This window comes from Phyllobates terribilis, unplaced genomic scaffold (assembly GCF_046119375.1).
Source record: "Phyllobates terribilis strain yellow unplaced genomic scaffold, ASM4611937v1 Scaffold_9__5_contigs__length_417890890, whole genome shotgun sequence".
NCBI lineage: Eukaryota > Metazoa > Chordata > Amphibia > Anura > Dendrobatidae > Phyllobates > Phyllobates terribilis.
This window is the reverse complement of record NW_027362769.1, coordinates 291,809,757-291,829,430: the sequence shown is the minus strand read 5'-3', so window position 1 is coordinate 291,829,430 and position 19,674 is coordinate 291,809,757. Positions and strand designations below refer to the sequence as shown.

General features: G+C 37.5%; 1 protein-coding gene across 1 annotated transcript in view; it reads right to left on the bottom strand.

Moving 5' to 3' along the window:
- Positions 1-19,674, bottom strand: part of TMEFF2 (transmembrane protein with EGF like and two follistatin like domains 2) — a 1,048,378-nt gene that overhangs the window by 166,227 nt on the left and 862,477 nt on the right. The window lies entirely within an intron of this gene.

Here is a 19,674-nt window from a genome sequence, read left to right as displayed (position 1 = left end):
AAGTCCCACACACTGCTAGAAGCCTAAATATTTTTTCAGAGCTAGATGCAGAAAAAAATTATATTGAATTTGCAACCTGATGGAGGTCAGTATAGATGGACTAATAGAACAAGTCCCACACACTGCTACAAGCTTAAATATTTTTTCAGAGCTAGATGCAGAAAAAAATTATATTGAATTTGCAACCTGATGGAGGTTAGTATAGATGGACTAATAGAGCAAGTACCACACACTGCTAGAAGCCTAAATATTTTTTCAGAGCTAGATGCAGAAAAAATATATATTGAATTTGCAATCTAATGGAGGTTAGTATAGATGGACTGATAGAACAAGTCCCACACACTGCTACAAGCTGAATCATTTTTTCAGAGCTAGATGCAGAAAAAAATGATATTGAATTTGCAACCTGATGGAGGTTAGTATAGATGGACTAATAGAACAAGTCCCACACACTGCTAGAAGCCTAAATATTTTTTCAGAGATAGATGCAGAACAAAAATTATATTGAATTTGCAACCTGATGGAGGTTAGTATAGATGGACTAATAGAACAAGTCCCACACACTGCTACTAGCTGAAATATTTTTTCAGAGCTAGATGCAGATAAAAATTATATTGAATTTGCAACCTGATGGAGGTCAGTATAGATGGACTAATAGAACAAGTCCCACACACTGCTACAAGCTGAAATATTTTTTCCAAGTTACATGCAGAAAAAAATTATATTGAATTTGCAACCTGATGGAGGTTAGTATAGATTGACTAATAGAACAAGTCCCACACACTGCTAGAAGCCTAAATCTTTTTTCAGAGATAGATGCAGAAAAAAATTATATTGAATTTGCAACCTGATGGAGGTTAGTATAGATGGACTAATAGAACAAGTCCCACACACTGCTACAAGCTGAAATATTTTTTCAAAGCTACATGCAGAAAAAAATTATATTCAATTTGCAACCTGATGGAGGTTAGTATAGATGGACTAATAGAACAAGTCCCACACACTTCTAGAAGCCTAAATATTTTTTCAGAGCTAAATGCAGAAAAAAATTATATTGAATTTGCAACCTGATGGAAGTTAGTATAGATGGACTAATAGAACAAGTCCCACACACTGCTACAAGCTGAAATATTTTTTCATAGCTAGATGCAGAAAAAAATGATATTGAATTTGCAACCTGATGGAGGTCAGTATAGATGGACTAATAGAACAAGTCCCACACACTTCTAGAAGCCTAAATATTTTTTCAGAGCTAGGTGCAGAAAAAAATTATATTGAATTTGCAACCTGATGGAAGTTAGTATAGATGGACTAATAGAACAAGTCCCACACACTGCTACAAGCTGAAATATTTTTTCATAGCTAGATGCAGAAAAAAATTATATTGAATTTGCAACCTGATGGAGGTTAGTATAGATGGACTAATAGAACAAGTCCCACACACTGCTACAAGCTTAAATATTTTTTCAGAGCTAGATGCAGAAAAAAACTATATTGAATTTGCAACCTGATGGAAGTTAGTATAGATGGACTAATAGAACAAGTCCCACACACTGCTACAAGCTGAAATATTTTTTCATAGCTAGATGCAGAAAAAAATTATATTGAATTTGCAACCTGATGGAGGTCAGTATAGATGGACTAATAGAACAAGTCCCACACACTGCTACAAGCTTAAATATTTTTTCAGAGCTAAATGCAGAAAAAAACTATATTGAATTTGCAACCTGATGGAGGTTAGTATAGATGGACTAATAGAACAAATCCCACACACTTCTAGAAGCCTAAATATTTTTTCAGAGCTAGATGCAGAAAAAAATTATATTGAATTTGCAACCTGATGGAAGTTAGTATAGATGGACTAATAGAGCAAGTACCACACACTGCTAGATGCCTAAATATTTTTTCAGAGCTAGATGCAGAAAAAAATTATATTGAATTTGCAACCTGATGGAGGTCAGTATAGATGGACTAATAGAACAAGTCCCACACACTGCTACAAGCTTAAATATATTTTCAGAGCTAGATGCAGAAAAAAAACTATATTGAATTTGCAACCTGATGGAGGTTAGTATAGATGGACTAATAGAGCAAGTACCACACACTGCTAGAAGCCTAAATATTTTTTCAGAGCTAGATGCAGAAAAAATATATATTGAATTTGCAATCTAATGGAGGTTAGTATAGATGGACTAATAGAACAAGTCCCACACACTGCTAGAAGCCTAAATATTTTTTCAGAGCACGATGCAGAAAAAAATTATATTGAAATTGCAGTCTGGTGGAGGTTAGTATAGATGGACTAATAGAATGATGCTATGCCCAAAAAGTTTTACTTCACTAGGTGCAGTAAAAAAATTTGTATTCTATACACAGGTGGTGTAGCTTGCAACACAGACAGGCTACTCCACTGACTAACACACTCTGCAATAGGCCAAAAAGGATTTGCTTTGCTAGGTTTAGCCAAATGCTGTGAAAAAAACTTGCACAGCACTGGCAGAAAGTGATAGGAACTGATGTAACCTAGCCCTGAAAAGGACTGCAATTACAATTAGTCTTTACTCCCAACCTATCTATTTAAGAGCACAGACCTGCCAGATAAAAGTCGTATGAAATGATGTAACCTAATACTTAAAAGGACTGTAATCACAACTCTTCCCTACTCCCAAGCTATCTGTAGATTTGTGCGAAAATTGGCTTGAAATTAACAAAGTATAGCGCACACAGCAACAGCGGTGCCATCTAACATGTAGCAGCAGCAGTGAGAAAATGGTGGCGACGGGGGAAAATGGCTGGGTCTTATAGGGCAAGGACATGTGACATACACTGCCAATGACACATGCCCTTGCTTGTGTGAAAAAAAGCAGTTCGCTCCGTGTGTGCGCTGCTGATAAGCTGACAGACTGCACCTCGCCACTGTAAATGTGGGAAAGAGAAAAAAAAATGGAGATCTTCATTATTCCTGCAGATATCCATCCCCCGCCCCGCTGCACACTCAAACTGCGTATTAACATTCATTTTCAGCATTACTGAGAAAAAATCCAGTTATGATTTTGGTGCACGAATAGTTATCGAACATAACCTCGAACAGCCGAATTTTTTTCAAATCGTTCCTGTTCGCCGAACGGCTCGAACACCGCCCGAAACAGCTCGAATTTGAGATTGGCAAACAGTTCGAGTCAAACACCGCTCATCTCTAATGAAAACCACAGCTCGCTTTGAAAATAACATTCACACAGCTCCACCCAAGGAAAAATAAAAAATATTATGGGTAGTGATGAGCGGATCGATCTGCAGAGGATTTAGTTCCCATCAAATTTTTGGAAATTTTTCACACAAATATGAAAATTTTTATATTTGATGGAAAATATGTTGGTGTTACAAATGAGCTGAACAATTTGTGGAAGACTGAGTTTGAATCAAATTTCCTAAAGTTCAGTCTCACACAAATTTGTGTAATTTTGAGATTCAATTCGTGGTTCACAAAAAAATATTTCCCGGCACCATTTCCCACACTGCTGAAGCAACAGAGAGCAGGCTAAGATCACTGCTGTAAAATCATTGTTTCCATCTCCAGATTCCCTAGGTAAGTCTCTCACTCCTGCAGGTTGTAAGCTCTTAGGAGCACATGATCAGTAATCGCTGCGGATTGGACATAGCACATTTGCACTGCGTGTAAACCGCAGTGGCCAGATGTTACAGCATAGTGGATGGGATTTGTAGACATCTCATGTCCACTATGCGTCTGCGGCACACCCATGGAAACTGACATGCGGCGCGTCTTTCCTGACCACAGCATGTAAATTTCTCCAGGGCAGGTCAGCATGCGGGCTTTCCCCATAGACCTAACCTCTATGAGGAAAGTCTGCATGTAGAAAAATAAATGGTGCTGTTCATTAGCATATTGAGCGGAAGCTGCCAGCGGCTTCTCCACAGCGTCGGGGCCGCAGCAGGCTCCGGATGGAGGGAACGTAGCCTTATGGTCAGCAGGGTCCTCTCTCCTGTAGAGTATAAGCTCTAATAATCCGCAAGGTCCTCTTTTTCTCTCTTCTGTAAAGTGTAAGCTGTTATGGTCAGAGTGGTTCCATCTCTCAAGCTCTCTCTCACCTAATGGGTATAATCTTTTAATGAGTATAAACTCTTATGGTCAGCAAGGTTATCTTTCTTCACTCTCTCCATGTAAATTTTTCGAGTAATTACAAGCTTCCCAGTCTTGAGATGAGAAAATTTATTGGCGCAAATCAAATTTGGTGAAGTCATCAAATTCAAATATCAAAAGATCAGCTCTTCTCTAGTTATGGGTCTTAGAAAATGAAGACACAATCCTGTAACATCCATATCTATACTCTCTCCTTCCACTTCTTCTGTCAATAGGCAGCGCCACAGTTTCACTGCAGGTGACGCGGGGCAACAGTTAAGTAGTTCTGTTTAGTATTCTGGGACTTATGGTACAGTACAGGCAGGGAGCTTGTGGGCAAATTTATTAAAATTGTTGTCTTGATACTTCCTGCTTTGAACCCTGGGAAGAGCTAACACTGTTTAAACCCCTAGTTCCCTGTTTTCAATTGTCAGTTGTAGGTATTACTGACTCTGGTTCACTTCTTTGCACAGCTCTGATTTAGTTTGCTGTTCCCGTCCTTGACTTCAGGTTGTACTTAGACTTCCCTACTGCTTACAATTTTGTTCCTGATCCTAACTTCTTGGTACCGACCAGCTGCCATATTGTGGACTCAACCTCGGGATCCTGTGCAAGTCCAGATAATTGTATAGAGTATAAAGGGTAAAGAAAAATGCTCCGACATTCCCTTAAAATGTTTTCAATTATTTACTGATACATGTTTAAATTCATTCTGTAACACCACAAAAAGGAAAAAAAAGGCACCAACGCATTTCAAATGGCCACACCATCCTTAATCATGACATAAAAACAATTATACAAATATCCCTTTTATGCAGACAAACTGAAAACTATTTACAAGGTAGGCTACAGATATCTCTGATCAATGAGATTAACTGAGAACCACTGATCTTTACAACAGCAAGAAGATATAGGGGTCTTTTCACATTAGTGTATCCTACAAGCAGCATGTGTACTTACAACGAGATACAAATATTTTATATTACATTATTTGCTAAAGTTAATTTTCACAGAAGAAAAACTTTTCAAGTCAGACGCAAGATAGATATATATATATATATATATACATATATATATATATAAAGAAAATAAGCAGCATAAGCAAGCAAAAAATGTTAATACGGGCCCAAATCTTCCAGGCGATTACCAATACTCCAGATAGCTAAAAAAAACAAAAAAAACAAAGCAACACTCCATTAAAGAATTAGAAAAACTGTGGTTTAGTAGGCTTTTGAGGCTCAGCAATGTTTCAGTTTTATTGAGAACCTTTCTCAAGCAGTGTACAAGTACACTGTATAGGTACATCTATTATACATCGTTATAGATAATAAAGTGCAAAAGTGCTTTACAATAATTATTTTACAATGTCAAAATCAATACATTCATTAATATATACATAATTACATTAATAAAGTGCAATACAGTGAATTCAACATATTCTTATTTATATTACATATAAAGTTCAAAACATATCAATTAGCTATCATGTGACAGGTGTATTTGATTTGAAGCAGGACTAACCCCATCATGCCTTTCATAGTAAGCGCCTAGTTTGGCGTCTAACCATTCCATTTGCGCATGTCAATGATTGCAATAGGAAATCACTGAATGCGCAGGCACCCTGAGTGAGAGAGGTTACTGAACCACATATCAGATTTAAAGGACCAGATCCATAATGTCAAAGCAGAACACATTTGCTGGGGTTGGTATGCCTATGATAGATAAATATAGGGGAATTATGGATCCTGTTAGGGACACAATATTCAACCCCATTCCAAAATGGACAGAAAGGCCAATCAATAAGGTTCACAGACTTCCTTTCCAGTATTCACAATGTCCCATATACAGTGGGTATGGAAAGTATTCAGACCCCTTTAAATTTTTCACTCTTTGTTTCATTGCAGCCATTTGGTAAATTCTAAAAAGTTCTTTTTTTTTCTCATTAAAGTACACTCTGCACCCCATCTTGACAGAAAAAAAACAGAAATGTAGACATTTTTGCAAATTTATTAAAAAAGAAAAACTGAAATATCACATGGTCATAAGTGTTCAGACCCTTTGCTCAGATACTGATATTTAACTCACATGCTGTCCATTTCCTTGTGATGCTCCTTGAGATGGTTCTACTCCTTCAATGGAGTCCAGCTGTGTTTAATTAAACTGATAGGACTTGATTTGGAAAAGGCACACACCTATCTATATAAGACCAAATAGCTCACAGTGCATGTCAGATCAAATGAGAATCGTGAGCTCAAAGGAACTGCCAAAGGAGCTCAGAGACAGAATTGTGGCAAGGCACAGATCTGGCCAAAGTCATAAAAAAATGTCTGCATTACTCAAGGTTCCTAAGAGCACAGTGGCCTCCATAATCCTTAAATGGAAGAAGTTTGGGACCACCAGAAGTCTTCCTAGACCTGGCCGTCCAGTCAAACTGAGCAATCGTGGGAGAAGAGCCTTAGTGAGAGAGGTAAAGAAGAACCCCAAGATCACTGTGGCTGAACTCCAGAGATGCAGTAGGGAGATGGGAGAAAGTTCCACAAAGTCAACTATCACTGCAGCCCTCCACCAGTTGGGCCTTTATGGCAGAGTGGCCCGATGGAAGCCTCTCCTCAGTGCAAGACATATGAAAGCCCACATAGAGTTTGCTCAAAAACACATGAAGGACTCCCAGACTATGATAAATACGATTCTCTGGTCTGATGAGATGAAGATAGAACTTTTTGGTGATAATTCTAAGTGGTATGTGTGGAGAAAACCAGGCATTGCTCATTATCTGCCCAATACAATCCCAACAGTGAAACATGGTGGTGGCAGTATCATGCTATGAGGGTGTTTTTTCAGCTGCAGGGATAGGACAACTGGTTGCAATTGAAGGAAACATGAATGTGGCCAAGTACAGAAATATCCTGGATGAAAATCTCTTCCAGAGTGCTCTGGACCTCAGACTTGGCCAAAGGTTCACCCTCCAACAAGACAATGACCCCAAGCACACAGCTAAAATAACAAAGGAGTGGCTTCAGAACAACTCTGTGACAATTATTAAGTGGCCCAGCCAGAGCCCTGACCTAAACCCAATTGAGCATCTCTGGAGAGACCTGAAAATGGCTGTCCACCAACGTTCACCATCCAACCTGATGGAACTGGAGAGGATCTGCCAGGAAGAATTGCAGAGGATCCCCAAATCCAGGTGTGAAAAACTTGTTGCATCATTCCCAAGAAGACTCATGGCTGTACTAGCTCAAAAAGGTGCTTCTACTCAATACTGAGCAAAGGGTCTGAATACTTATGACCATGTGATATTTCAGTTTTTCTTTTTTAATAAATTTGCGAAAAAAATCTACATTTCTGTTTTTTTCAGTCAAGATGGGGTGCAGAGTGTACTTTAATGAGAAAAAAAAAGAACTTTTTAGAATTTACCAAATGGCTGCAATGAAACAAAAAGTGAAAAATGTAAAGGGGTCTAAATACTTTCCGTACCCACTGTAGATTTAAAAGTACCTTATGTATGGTGAAAAATATTTTTTAGGAAGATCATAGCAAAACAGCTTTTTTAAAAAATACATACATAAAAATTATATTTAATTCGCAATTTTATATATACATTTATTGTATTTTTCAAATGTAGACAGCAAGAATGGGATAAGTCACACTTCAAGTGAATGTTCATTGTTGCAATTGATCACGAGTTGTGTTCCCACTTCTTGGTTGCTTGTTTCTGTGGCAGTGTACGTCCTTTCTGTTTTTCTCCTCCTTTGTTGCCTTTTTATATATGTATATATATACAGTATATATACAGTACAGACCAAAAGTTTGGACACACCTTCTCATTTCAATTTTTTTCTGTATTTTCATGACTTTGAAAATTGTACATTCACGCTGAAGGCATCAAAACTATGAATTAACACATGTGGAATTATATTCTTAACAAAAAAGTGTGAAACAACTGAAAATATGTCTTGTATTCTAGGTTCTTCAAAGTAGCCACCTTTTGCTTTGATGACTGCTTTGCACACTCTTGGCATTCTCTTGATGAGCTTCAAGAGGCAGTCACCGGAAATGGTTTTCACTTCACAGGTGTGCCCTGTCAGGTTTAATAAGTGGGATTTCTTGCCTTATAAATGGGGTTGGGACCTTCAGTTGTGTTGTGCAGAAGTCAGATGGATACAAAGCTGATAGTCCTACTGAATAGACTGTTAGAATTTGTATTATGGCAAGAAAAAGCAGCTAAGTAAAGAAAAACGAAAGGCCATCATTACTTTAAGAAATGAAGGTCAGTCAGTCCGAAAAATTGGGCAAACTTTGAAATTGTCCCCAAGTGCAGCTGCAAAAACCATCAAGAGCTACAAAGAAACTGGCTCACATGAGGACCACCCCAGGAAAGGAAGACCAATAGTCACCTCTGCTTCTGAGGATAAGTTTATCCGAGTCATCAGCCTCAGAAATCGCAAGTTAACAGCAGCTCAGATTAGAGACCAGGTCCATGTCACACAGAGTTCTAGCAGCAGACACATCTCTACAACAATTGTTAAGAGGAGACTTTGTGCAGTTGGCCTTCATGGTAAAATAGCTGCTAGGAAACCACTGCGAAGGACAGGCAGCAAACAGAAGAGACTTGTTTGGGCTAAAGAACACAAGGAATGGACATTAGACCAGTGGAAATCTGTGCTTTGGTCTGATGAGTCGAAATTTGAGATCTTTGGTTCCAACCACTGTGTATTTGTGCGACGCAGAAAAGGTGAACGGATGGACTCTACATGCCTGTTTACCACCGTGAAGCATGGAGGAGGTGTGATGCTGTGGGGGTGCTTTACTGGTGACACTATTGGGGATTTATTCAAAATTGAAGGCATACTGAACCATCATGGCTACCACAGCATCTTGCAACGGCATGCTATTCCATCCGGTTTGTGTTTAGTTGGACCATCATTTATTTTTCAACAGGACAATGACCCCAAACACACCTCCAGGCTGTGTAAGGGCTATTTGACCAAGAAGGAGAGTGATGGGGTGCTACACCAGATGACCTGGCCTCCACAGTCACCAGACCTGAACCCAATCGAGATGGTTTGGGGTGAGCTGGACCGCAGAGTGAAGGCAAAAGGGCCAACAAGTGCTAAGCATCTCTGGGAACTCCTTCAAGATTGTTGGAAGACCATTTCCGGTGACTACCTCTTGAAGCTCATCAAGAGAGTGCCAAGAGTGTGCAAAGCAGTCATCAAAGCAAAAAGTGGCTACTTTGAAGAACCTAGAATATAAGACATATTTTCATTTGTTTCACACTTTTTTATTAAGTATATAATTCCACATGTGTTAATTCATAGTTTTGATGCCTTCAGTGTGAATGTACAATTTTCATAGTCATGAAAATACAGAAAAATCTTTAAATGAGAAGGTGTGTCCAAACTTTTGGTCTGTACTGTATATATATATATATATATATATATATATATATATTTTTTTTTTTGGACCGTGATTAAATATACGTAGCAAAATTGATATCTGTCATTGAGTGGCACTTAGCAATAAGACTGGTATAAATTTGAGCACAAGGCAGGTTACCTCCAGTGATCATATATTTATATACAATGAACTGTAGCACAGAACACTTAAAAAAATAGGTTAGCGGAACCAACTGTTTGTTTTATAAATAATATTTCTATTATAGATGATAAATTCCCTTGGTCTTGGCTAATCAATTCTACAATCCATATTGATTAGTGACAGTGAAGGAAAAGCTGACAGGAATAGAACAATTTTGGAAATTGATTTTGTTTCACAACTTAATTTTGATTTTAAGTTACTCATTTATCATTTATATTGTGGGAATGACTCTTTAAATCTGCTTAATTTTGCTCAGTTGTTTATGAATTAATGAGTTTTCCAAAATATTTGTCTACAAGATGGCATACAATTTCTTAGTTTTTAAATGACCTATTTCTTTTTTTTCTTCTTTTTTTGGCTTTAATTAAAGAACCATATTCTACGTTCTTGCTTTCTGGGACATTACAAATCATCTTATTTATATGGAGATGAAGTAATTTGACATTTATAAATGCCATGAATTTGCATATAAAAGTATTTGAATTCTTGCAAGGAGTAAATGCAACATTTAAGGATTTAAATAGCAAGAAATTTACACAGCTAAATAGTTTTTTTATTAATTAAAATTAGGTAGTGATTTGATATAAGTAAAAAATCATCATTTGAATGTGGGCAAGTATATAAGCTGTAAAAATCTTGCCAATATAATACTTCATATCATCATTTAAAAAATGTGCTTTAAATGTGATTAAATTTATGAGTAGAAGAAAGAAGTATTTTATTAGTTTCTCATATAAGGAAACATGGTCAAACCGTTCAGCCCTGTGCCTGTTTTCACCTTCCTGACCAGGCCAAATTTTACAATTCTGACCAGCGTCACTTTATGAGGTAATAACGCTTTAACGTTTTAACATATTCCAGTGATTCTGAGACTGTTTCTTTGTGACATGTTGTACTTCATGTTAGTGGTAAATTTTGGTGGATATGATTTGCGTTTATTTATGCAAATAACAAATAATTGACAAAAAAAATTGAAAAATGTGTAATTTTCAAACTTTGAATTTTTATGCTTCTTAATGAGATGTTATATCACAAAATATAGATAATAAATAACATTTTCCACATGTCTACTTTACATCAGCATCATTTTTTAAATATATTTCTTTTAATTAGGAAGTTTGAAGAGTTAAAAATTTATCAGCAATTTTTTATTTTTCCAATAAAATTTACAAAACCAATTTTTTTAGGGACTACATCACATTTGAAGTGACCTGGAGGGGCCGTTTTGACAGAAAAGACACCAAAATGACATCATTTTAAAAACTACACCCCTCAAAGTGCTCAAAACTACATTCAACAAGTTTCTAAACCCTTTGGGTGTTTCACAGGAATTAAAGCAATATGGAAGGAATGAATGAAAATTTTCATTTTTCCCACAAAAATGTTGCTTTAGCCCCAAATTTTTCATTTTCACAAGGGTAACAGGAGAAGATGGACAGTACAATTTGTTGATTTGTTGTGCAATTTCAACTGAGTACACCAATACCCCATATGTGGTGTAAAACTATTGTTTGAGCGTGCCATGGGGCTCAATAGGGTAGCAGCACCATTTGACTTTTGAAGCGCAAAAATTTCTGGAATAGATAGCGGATGCCATGTCACGTTTGCAAAAGCCCTGTTGTGCCTAAATAGTATAAACCCCCCACAAGAGACCCCATTTTGCAAGGTACACCCTTAAAGGAACTTATCTAGAGGTATAGTGAGCACCTAAAAATGAAAAAATGAAATTTTCCTACAAAAATGTTGCTTTACCCCAAATTTTTCGTTTCTAAAATGGCAACAGAAGAAATGTACCTTCTCCTGAGCACACCAATACCCCATATGTGGGGAAAACTACTGTATGGGGACTCGGAAGGGCAAGAGCACCATTTGACTTTTGGAGCTCAAAGTTCTCTAGAATATATAGCGGACACTACATCAGGAGCCCTTGGTGTACCTAAACAGTAGAAACCCACCACAATTGGCCCCATTTTGGAGAGTACGCCCCTCAAGGAAATTACCTAGAGGTGTGGTGAGCACCTTGAACCCACAGGTGTTTCGCACAATTTTATAACATTGAGCCATGAAACTGAAACCATACATTTTTCCCGCAAAAATGTTGCTTCACCCTCAAATTTTTCATTTTCACAAGGGTGAGAGGAGAAAATGGACCATAGAATTTATTGTGAAATTTCTCCTAAGTATGTTGATACCCCATATGTGGTGGAAAACTACTGTTTGGGCTCACGGCAGGGCTCGGAAAGGAATGAGCATCAATTGAATTTGGAGCGAAATTTTGGCTTGAATATATTGCGGATAACATGTCACATTTGAAGAGCCCCTGAATTACCAAAACAGCAGAATCCCCCACATGTTGGGAATCTTTACCTTTCACGGAATTCATCTAAGGATGTAGTGAACATTTTTAGATCTGTATATCATTGGACAGAGTCAATGGAAATCACCATTTTGCCACTAAAATGTTGCTTTGGCACCAAGTTTTTAATTTTAAAAAGGGATAATAGGAGAAAATGAAGGGTACAATTTCTTACGCAACTTCTCCTAAGCACGCCAATACCCCATATGTAGTTGAAAACTACTTTTGAGTCACAGTGCAAAGCGCAGAAGGCAAGAAACGCCATATTGGTGTTCAGATTTTGCTGGAATGCGCTAGAGGGTGCCATGTCCCACTGGCAGAGCTCCTGAGACGCCAGAACAGAAGAACCCCTCCACAAGTGACCCCATTTTACAAATTACAACTCCCCAATGAATTCATATGGGGGTGCAGGAAGCATGTTGACATTACATGTGTCTCACAGCATTTTATACCATTGCGTGATGAAAAAATAATAATTATATCTTTTACCACTAAAATGTTGTTTTAGCCCCAAGTTTTTAATTTTTATAAAGGCCAATAGGATCAAACAAACTCAAAGTTTGTTGTGCAATTACTCCTTAGTGAGCTAAGATCCTATATCTAATTGTGAACTACTTTTCAGGCATAGTGGAAAGTTCAGAAGGGAAGGAGTAACATACTATAGTGAAGATTTTTGCTGTTATGATTTGCAGGTGCCATGACCCACTGGAAGAGCCCCTGAGGTGCCAGAACAGCAAACCCCCATAGGTGACCTCATTGAACAAACTATACCTCTCAATGAATTCATCTAAGGATGCAGTGATCATATTGACACCACAGGTGTGTCACATAATTTTATACCATTGGGTAGTGAAGAAAAAAAATACATTTTTAGTCACAAAAAAATTGTTTTAGCCCCAGATTTTACATTTTCACATGGGAAAATCTGTAAAAATTGCACCAAAATGTGTCAGTTTCTGATGAACATGACAATATCCTATATGTGGCTGTACAATACTGCTTAGACACTCGACGAGACTCGGGAGGGAAAGAGCAATATTTAACTCTTGGAAAACAAATTTTCATAGAATAACTTGCCAACTCCACATACAGAGCCCCAAAGTGCCAGTGGAGCAGAATCCCCCTTAAGTGACCCCATTTGGGAAATTACACTCCACTAGGAATTTATCTACAGGTGTAGTGACATCAGCTACTTCCCAACACACAGACAAACTGAGTACACCAAAGCCAGCTCAAAGGAGCTCCATGGAGTGGCATTTCTTCAGGCAATGTGCTGATGACAAGAGATGAGTGGTTTGCATGATGTTCCATTGGAACCTGAAGCAAGGCATACATGTTCTGAACCATAGCACCACCTGCATGGCAAGGCATCTGAATTCAAAGTACAAGCTACTGTGGAGTACACACCTGAAAAAAACAGGCAAGATATGAAGCTCCTCCAGCTCCCACTTCAGCGGCAGTATCAGCCTCTTCCTCCTGCTCCCAATCAACAGGGCTACCTGGCTCACCGCAAAGAGAGGATGTGAAAGCACAACCACTAGTGTCACCGAGCATCTCCACACTGTCCCATGGAAGTGTTAAGCTGTCCATCCCAAAAACAGTGGAGCCTGTGTGAACAGGCTTTTAAATGACCGCTGATCAGTCGCATAATTGGCTCATGTAAACACACCCTAGGAGTATGCTTCACTATTAAGTAAGGACTAAATGTATTTAAGTTCATGCACCACTGTTCATTTTTAAGCCATTTTGATAGTTCATGTATGCTGTGCCACCTTAAAAATAGATTCCTGTCCTCTAAGTAAAAGTTGACTGTTTATGAGACCCATATAGTCTCTGAACTATTTTATCATCATGACTCTTTCTCCACTTGCTCTTTTCGACTTTCATTCATCACAAATCAGGGCTTGGGTTATACATAATTTCTCTCTTGTGATAATAGTCTATCAACTTTCCATGCAGTGTTCCTTTAAACGTTATGTATGACTGGCATCATCCTTACCATCTAGGAGTATAACTAAATGTTTTGGTTAATTTAATATAAATTTTTCTCAATACTGCTAAATCTAAACTTGTACATATAGAACCTTACCATAAAAACAAAAACCTTGCAATATGGTGTAAAAAATATGTAAATATGGTGTTGAATATGCTTTTCCGTTATTTTAGTCTGGAAAGGATTAAATAGCCCTTTCAAAGGCTCTGGGATTCATTCCAACTACAGTGTTTGCCACTAAAGAAGACTTGAAAACAAAGTGGCTGATGTGCCCAGGCTATTCTAAGTACTCACCAGCAAAATATCTCAGGGGATCATTCTTAGAGCTGCAGACCTCTCTTGTCTTATCTAAGGTTAGTGTTTATATGCAAACATGGGATTCCTGGGAGAAAATCAATGCAGAAATCCTTGTTATCCAAGAGTAGCGTTAAATTTGTGTTTTAAAAATACCACTCAAAGATGGCAAAATGCAACAATATATTTCTATGGTTTTATGGGCAAATTTCATGAAATTTTAATTCAGCTGATGCGTTTTAAACAAAGCTAAGAAATTTGGTATACATCACATTTATTCAATGTAAATTGAATGTGTATTTTTATTATTAGGCAGGACAACATGAAAGAAAAATCTGTCCTGACACTCACGGGTGGTCTTCTGACTTTTCACCAGTGTGGTCTTCGCAAGGCATTTCCTGCACCTCTGGGTGATGCCATAACATTGCGTGAGCCCAGGTATGATGTCATATCAGGTCTAATAAATACTGGAGGCTCCAAAGAAGCCCATGAAAAACCACACCAGTGAATGGACAGAAAAACATGCCTGGACCAGAGCAGGGCTTACAGTGGGACAGATGAAGGCCGGGTGAATATATTTTTAAAAATAAAAATGTAGCAATTTCCCAGTCTTCTATAAATCAGGAAAATGGTGATTGACTGCTAATTTTCTAGATTCACCCAAAGTGACTCAATGCAAAAATTTGGATTTGGGTGAATCCAATTTTTTTGTTAAATTCAAGGTGAATTCAGTTTGCCTTGAACCACTTTGCTCAACCTTAATTCCCATACTATATTTCCAAAAAAAATATATTTGAATATTTTTTTGTCATGCTTCTTTTCCACAATGCTGCTGTCCTTAGCTTTGCATATTGATCCACAGTCCATAGGGATAATATAAATTAACTATGGCAATAAGATACTATGGCTTATTTGGCTTATGAAAACTCTTAGTTATTTAGAAAGATTTGTATGGACATACATAACTGTTTAGCATTTTGGATAATATCAATGTTGTGCATGGCTTAGGAGCTTTTGTTTTAAGCAACTGTAAAATAAAATGAAGATTAAGTTAAGAGGATTATGCAAACATCAGATAGTTACAACATTGTAAACAGGCAAGGATTAATCTCATCATTTTAAGAGCTTTAGCACATAGACAGTGCAATAAAAGTTCATGCTATTTTTCACTTAACAAGAATTGCTACTCTGAAAATAACACAAAAATTTACAATAGATCTTTTCCAGAAGGACTTGAGAAAAACTTGACATATGGCACCTTTTACTGCATTTAAACATTCCATTATACACTGTCTAAGTGAACACTTGAAGGGGTTGTCCATCTTTGGGGAAATATTTTCTTACATATTTGCGGGCTAAAACTAAATGTTTGTAGTTGGGATTTGTTAAAAATGTTTCACCATTTGGCATTTAAAGACTTCATGTTTCCTTACACATTCAACTTTATGTAGTTTTTGGTCAAAAATCAACACATCCTGTAGGAGCTCATAAAAATATAGAAAATAGAGTTAAGATGCATTTACACTGAATGATTATAATCAACAAGTAAAACATTTGTTTACAATAATCTTGCATAGTAAACACGCTGCCAATTACACAAAGAATGAGCAAATCACTTGTTCGTCGGGTGAAATAATTTTAAGATTACTTAGAAATGATCGTTTTCAGCAGTGCATGGTCCTGTTTAAACAAGATTCTTGCTCTCAAGAAGAATAGCGAACTAAGTGCACATAACGATTTATTACAGATAATTCTGTATGCATCAATTAGCATGGTTTGTGTAAAAAAGCTTTCAATGACCACCAATTGGTAAATATTTACCGATTGTTGGTCATTTAGTGCAGCTAGTCAGTTTGTATAAACGTGTCCTTACAAATTGTCTTGTCAGACTGTCAGAAAAAGCTCACTAATGTACTTTCAGTCAACTCATTCAACAACGGACAATAAATAGTGCATTACAGAAGTTACAGAAGACTGAACATTTTTGAAGAACCCCAATTGCAAAAATTATTTTTAGCCAAAATTACATGCATTTAAGTTAAAAAAAGTTCCCAAAAACACTGTTCACAGAATAATCATGAATCAATTTAACGTGAAGAATATCAATCTGTCCACATACAGTAGGATTCAAAAATGATTGTGAGTGAATTTTGCCTTTTTTGGTGCAAATTAATGTTTTATAGTCATAAAGTTATACAAACGCCATGGGGAGGCAACAGCAAGACAACCCCCAAAAAAGGGAATGGTTTGGCCTATGGTAGTCACAGGAAATTACTCTCTTCTTATCCATCCTGCTTCTTCTCTAGATTTGTGCTTTATTAGTGTCACTACAGGTAGATAAGTTGGTACGTGCAATCAATTCAGTTGTACATATAGTCCAGCTCTTCTATGACTGCAAAACGATGTATGTGTTTGAAACAAGGTTTGCTGTATTTCTCCATCATCTACAGTAGGACTTGTGCTCATGTTCCAGCAGAAGGCAGCTCAAATGGTCTTTCCCAAAAAACACAAACATTAGGAGGTCCATAATGGTAAATGTTATGCTGCCTGCAACATTATCCAGCATCACTTATTTTGTCGGTGGGCCTGTGATGGTCTGAGGAAGCATATCCTTCGGTACCATAGACTTGGACTTCTATTCGACACCAGGATGAAATTCTCAGTGCCATTGTAACCCATTATACTGGTAAAGAGGGCCCCTGATTTCTTCAGGCACAGGACTACTTCTGGCCTCATAAGGACAGACCTTGTATGCACTTCCTGGAAGACAAAGACATTGACGCTACTGACTGACCTTATTGTTTCCTTGACCTAAATTCCATTGGGAACTTCTGGGACATTATGGAGAACATTTATTATTACATTTATTCTTAGAACTTAAGGTGCCTCTTCATTGGGGAATTTACCTATTTTGGTAGTGTTTTTTTTGCAATAAATTTTTTAGCTCTTTCAAGAACACCTATTAGCTTATTAGGAACTACCTACATATAAAATGTGAGAACCTGTCTTTTTAGATGGTTTCAAGAATATTTACAGCCTACATAGTTACAATAACATCAAAAACATTCCTGATATTGAATAGAGGATTACCACCCTTTGGTTCCACCATTTCTCTACCCATAAAATGCTTTCCATTCTTTCCCTCATCTCATTTCATTCCAGTTTGTGATGATTTGTTGGCTGATAAGTAATGTTATATTAGGAATGACTTTGTAGTACATTGTGTACTGTAAAGAAAAGGCCCTCATATACATTAAATGAAAGATAGCAAAGTCCAAAAAAAATTGTGAGTCCTCCTTCGACAAATAATATTAGGGGACATAATGATTAAGCAAATTTAATTCAAACACCCAATCAGTTTGTTATTCCCTGAGATAAGCCGCCACTGGTGTTTGTCAGCAGTTTTTCCACTCTCACTATTCACAACACATAAACACTAGAGATGAGTGGTGTTCGACTCAAACTGTTCGCCAATCTCAAATTCGAACTGTTTTGAGTGGTGTTCGAGCCGCTCGGCGAACACGAACGAGTTGAAAAAAATCTGGCTGTTCGAGGTTATGTTCAATAACTGTTCGTGCACCAAAATCATAACTGGATTTTATCACAGTAATGCTGATAATCAATGTTAATATGCAGTTTGAGTGTACAGCGGGGCGAGGGGAGGGGCAGGGGATGGATCTCTGCATAAATAATGAAGATATCCATTTTTTTTTCTTTTTCCCGCATTTACAGTGGGGAGGTGCAATCTGTCAGCCTATCAGCAGCGCACTCACGGAGCGAATTGCTTTTTTTCACACAAGCAAGGGCATGTGTCATTGGCTGTGTATGTCACATGTCCTTGCCCTATAAGACCCAGCCATTTTCCCCATCACCACCATTTTCTCACTGCTGCAGCTGCGTGTTAGACGGCACTGCTGTTGCTGTGTGCGCTATACTTTCAGTGTTAATTTCAAGCCAATTTTCTCTGAAATATACAGATAGCTTGGGAGTAGGGAATAGTTGTGATTGCAGTCCTTTTGAGGACTAGGTTCCAGCATTTCCTACGACTTTTAGCAGGCAGGTCTGTGCTCTTAAATAGATAGGTTGGGAGTAGGGTCTACTTGTAATTGCTGTCCTTTTGAGGACTAGGTTGCAGCATTTCCTAGGACTTTTTGCCAGGCAGGTCTGTGCCAGTGCTGTGCAAGTGTTTTTCACAGCATTTGGCTAAATCTAGCTAAGCAAAGCCTTTTTGGCCTCTTGCAGTGTGTGTTAGTCAGTGGAGTAGCGCATCAGTGTTGCAAGCTACACCACCTGTGTATAGAATACAATTTTTTTTACTGGACCTAGCCAAGTAAAACCTTTTGGGCATAGCATCATTCTATTAGGCCATCTATACTAAGCTCCACCAGCTTGCAAATTACAAATAATTTTTATCTGCATCTAGCTTGGAAAATAATTTTGGGCTTGTAGCAGTGTGTGGGACTTATTCTATTAGTCCATCTATACTAAACTCCACCAGCTTGCAAATTACAAATAATTTTTATCTGCATCTAGCTCGGAAAATAATTTTGGGCTTGTAGCAGTGTGTGGGACTTATTCTATTAGTCCATCTATACTAAGCTCCACCAGCTTGCAAATTACAAATAATTTTTAGATGCATCTAGCTCGGAAAATAATTTTGGGCTTAGTAGCAGTGTGTGGTACGGATTCTATTAGGCCATCTATACTAAGCTCCACCAGCTTGCAATTTACAAATAATTTTTATCTGCATCTAGCTCGGAAAATAATTTTGGGCTTGTAGCAGTTTGTGGGACTCATTCTATTAGTTCATCTATACTAAGTTCCACCAGCTTGCAAATTACAAATAATGTTTAGCTGCATCTAGCTCGGAAAATAATTTTGGGCATAATAGCAGTGTGTGGTACTCATTCTATTATGCCATCTATACTAAGCTCCACCAGCTTGCAAATTACAAACATTTTTAGCTGCATCTTGTCTGGAAAATAATTTTGGGCATAGTAGCAGTGTATGGTACTCATTCTATTAGGCCATGTATACTAAGCTCCACCAGCTTGCAAATTACAAATAATTTTTATCTGCATCTAGCTCGGAAAATAATTTTGGTCTTGTAGCAGTGTGTGTGACTCATTCTATTAGTCCATCTATACTAAGCTCCAGCAGCTTGCAAATTACAAATAATTTTTATCTGCATCTAGCTCGGAAAATAATTTTGGGCTTGTAGCAGTGTGTGGGACTTATTATATTAGTCCATCTATACTAAGCTCCACCAGCTTGCAAATTACAAATAATTTT